This window comes from Marmota flaviventris, chromosome 2, assembly GCF_047511675.1.
Source record: "Marmota flaviventris isolate mMarFla1 chromosome 2, mMarFla1.hap1, whole genome shotgun sequence".
Classification (NCBI taxonomy): domain Eukaryota; kingdom Metazoa; phylum Chordata; class Mammalia; order Rodentia; family Sciuridae; genus Marmota; species Marmota flaviventris.
In genome coordinates, this window is record NC_092499.1 from 32,749,667 (window position 1) to 32,753,140 (window position 3,474).

A 3,474-nucleotide genomic window follows, 5' to 3' on the forward strand; every position below is an offset into this window, starting at 1 on the left:
TCTTCTATGACAGTTACTCAGTGTATATTTTTTGCCCTAGATTAGACCTGAGGACCTTGTTTTTTCAAGATTATAATAAAATCAGAGATATGCTATATAGTTCCCAAATATTAAGGAATTTTCTAGGGATCTTTCTTTCAGCTGTCAATTTCCTACTGAGTAACATGGGGCTTAGTGCTTTATTTTATTGTATATATTTATGTGGTCAGAGAACATACTGTGTACGACTTGAATGTTTTTCAATTCATTGAGACATGTTTTACAACCAGATTATGGTATTTCTTAGTGAATGTTCCATGCCTGTTTGAAGCCAGCCCTGGTGGTGCACATCTCTCATCCCAATAGCTTGGGAGGCTAAGAGGCAGGAGGATGGCAAGTTCAAAGCTAGCCTCAGAAACTTACTGAGATCCTGTCTCAAAATAAAAAATAAAATAAAATGGAGTGGAGATGTTGCTCGGTGGTTAAGAGCCCCTGGGTTCAATCTTTGGTACCAACAATAACAGGAAAAAAAAAGAAAAGAAAGAATGTACACTCTGCTGTGTTGTGAGGGCTCTATAAATATAAGTTAGGTCAAGTTGGTTGGTAGTGTTTAAGTTTATTGATAGTGTTGAGTCTAATATATCACTATGGGTTTTGTTTGTTTGTTTTTTAATTTTGGATACTAGAGATTGAACCTAGAAATAATTAACTACTGAGCCATAACCAGCCCTTTATTTTGAGACAGGGTCTTGCTAAAGTTGTTTAGGGCCTCACTAAATTGCTGAGGCTAACTTTGAACTCAAAATCCTCCTGCCTCGGCCTCCTCTCCCCAGCTGCTGGGTTTACAAGTGTGTGCCACCACACCCAGCTTCCTTTCTGTTTTTATGCATGCTTGTTCTGCCAATTAATGAAAGGAGAATGTGTTGAAATCTCTAACCATAATGATGGATTTGCTTATTGCTTTTTGAAGTTCTTCAGTTTTTGTTTCACTTATTTTGAAATTCTGTTACAAAGTGCACATTTTTAAAATTTTTTTTTAGCTTTTTCGGTAGACACAACATCTTTATTTTTATGTGGTGCTGAGGATCGAACCCAGTGCCCCGCGCATGCCTGGAGAGCACACTACCGCTTGAGCCATATCCCCAGCCCCAAAGTGCACATTTTTAATAATTTTTTTGTAGTTGTAGATGGACAGAATGCCTTTATTTGTTTATTTTTATGTGGTGCTGAGGATCAGATCCAGTGCCTCACACATGCTCTGCCACTGAGCTACAGTCCCAGAACGTGAAGTACCCATTTAATATTGTTCTGTTCTCTTGACAAATTTTCCCACTTATTATAAAATGACCTTCTTTGTGTCTGCTAATATTTGTTCTAAAAGAAATTTTGTCTGATATTAATACAATAACTACAGGATTATTTTGATTACCTTTATGGTACCTTTTTCAATCCCTTTATTGTTAACCTATTTGTATAGTTATAGTTATCATATATTTCTTATGGGAAGCATATAATTGGTTCTTGATTTTTTAAATTTAACTTGACAATCGCTGACTTTATATGATATTGGTATCCTTAGATTTGAATTTATCATCTTCCTGTTTTCTATTTGTCCCACTTGTTCTGTCTTCCATTTTCTCTTTTTCTGTATCTTTTGGACTATTTGAGTATCTTTTATGATTCCATTTTATGTCCCAGTGGCTTGGGAGGCTGAGGCAGGAGGATTGGATCAAATCCAGCCTCAGCAACTTAGCAAGTCCCTAAACAATTTAGGGAGACCCTGTCTCAAAATAAAAATAAAATAAAAGGGGTAAGGATGTGGCTCAGTGGTTCAGTGTCTCTGGGTTAAATCCCCTGTAAAAAAAATCAATTTTATGTTTTTTGTTTGTTTGTTTATTTTAGTACTAGGAATTGAACTCAGGGGATACTTAACCACTAAGCCCCATTTTATGTTCTTTCTTGGCTTATTATCTGTAACTTTTCATTATTGGTTGTTTACATATAAATTACATATAAATCTTTACTTCATCACAGTCTAACTTAAAGCAATATTTTACTATTTTGTGAATAGTTTAAGACTTTCTTATCTCTTTCTAGCCTATCTGCTACTGTGACATGCATTTCTTTTACTTACATTATAAACTTCACAATATATTATTTTTAAAAAATATTATTTAAAGTTAACTTTAAAGATATTTAAATAATAGCAAAAAATAATATCTAATATTTACCCATGTTGTTAGCATTTCAGTCTTTTTCATTCCTTTGTTAGATCCAGATTTATATCTAGTATCATTTTCTTTCTGCCTGAATGTCTTCCTTTAAGCTTTCTTTTTATTATTATTTTTTTTAATTTTTATTTATTTATGTGGTGCTGAGGATCAAACCCAGTGCCTTCCATATGTGAGGTGAGCACTCTACCACTGAGCTACAATACCAGCCCCTTTTAATATTTCTTATAGTGACAGTTTTCTTTTAGCTATTGAATGCTTGAAAATGTCTTTATTTGATGTTCATTTTTGAAAGATATTTTAGCAAATTTAATTCAGGATTCCAGGTTGACAGTTTCTTTTTCTTCAGTATGTTGTCTTCTTGCTTGTAGTACCACTTCCAACAGAAACCTGCATCTTATTTCTCTCTATGGAACATCAAATTTTTTTCTGGCTGCCTCCTTCCTTCCTTCCTTTCTTTCTTTGTACTAGGGGTTGAACCCAGGGATTCTCTACCAGTCCTTAATTTTTTTTTTTTTTTAAGTTTTGAGACAGGGTCTCACTAAGTTGCTGAGGCTAGCCTCAAACTTGCAATTCTTTTTTTTTTTATTAAAAACTTTTTTAGTTGTTAATATACCTTTATTTATTTTATTTTATTTTATTTTTTTGTATGTAGTGCTGAGAATCCAACCCAGTGCCTCACACATATCAGGCAAGTGTGCTTCCGCTGAGCCCCAGCCCCAGCTCCAAACTTGCAATTCTTTTGCCTAAGCCTCCTGAATTGCTGGGATTGCAGGTATGCACCACCTTGCCTGGCTGCTTTTAAGAGTTCCTCTTTTCATTGGTTTTGAACAATTTGACTACAGTATGTCCTGATGTAGTTTTTTTCATGTGTCTTGTGCTTGGGGTTCATTCATCTTATTGGCTCTATGAGTTTACTGTTTTCATCAAATTTGAAAAGTTTTAGCTATTACTTGTTCAAATATTATTTTCTCATTCTCCCCTTCCCCTCACCTCAAGAATTCCAGTTAATTAATTCAATTAATTTATATTGGGCCACTTGAAGTAGAAAAGAAACTGGAATCAAACTTCTAGTGATGAAAACTATAACATCATATACATTGAATGTGATTTAACAACAGATTAGACATTACAGAAGGACAAAAATGGTGAACTTGGAGGCATTAAACTATCCAAAATGATACTCAAAAAGAAGGAAAAATAAATAAAGCATTAGTGAGCTGTACTCCCACAGTAAGATTGATGGGAACGGGAACCCAGGATG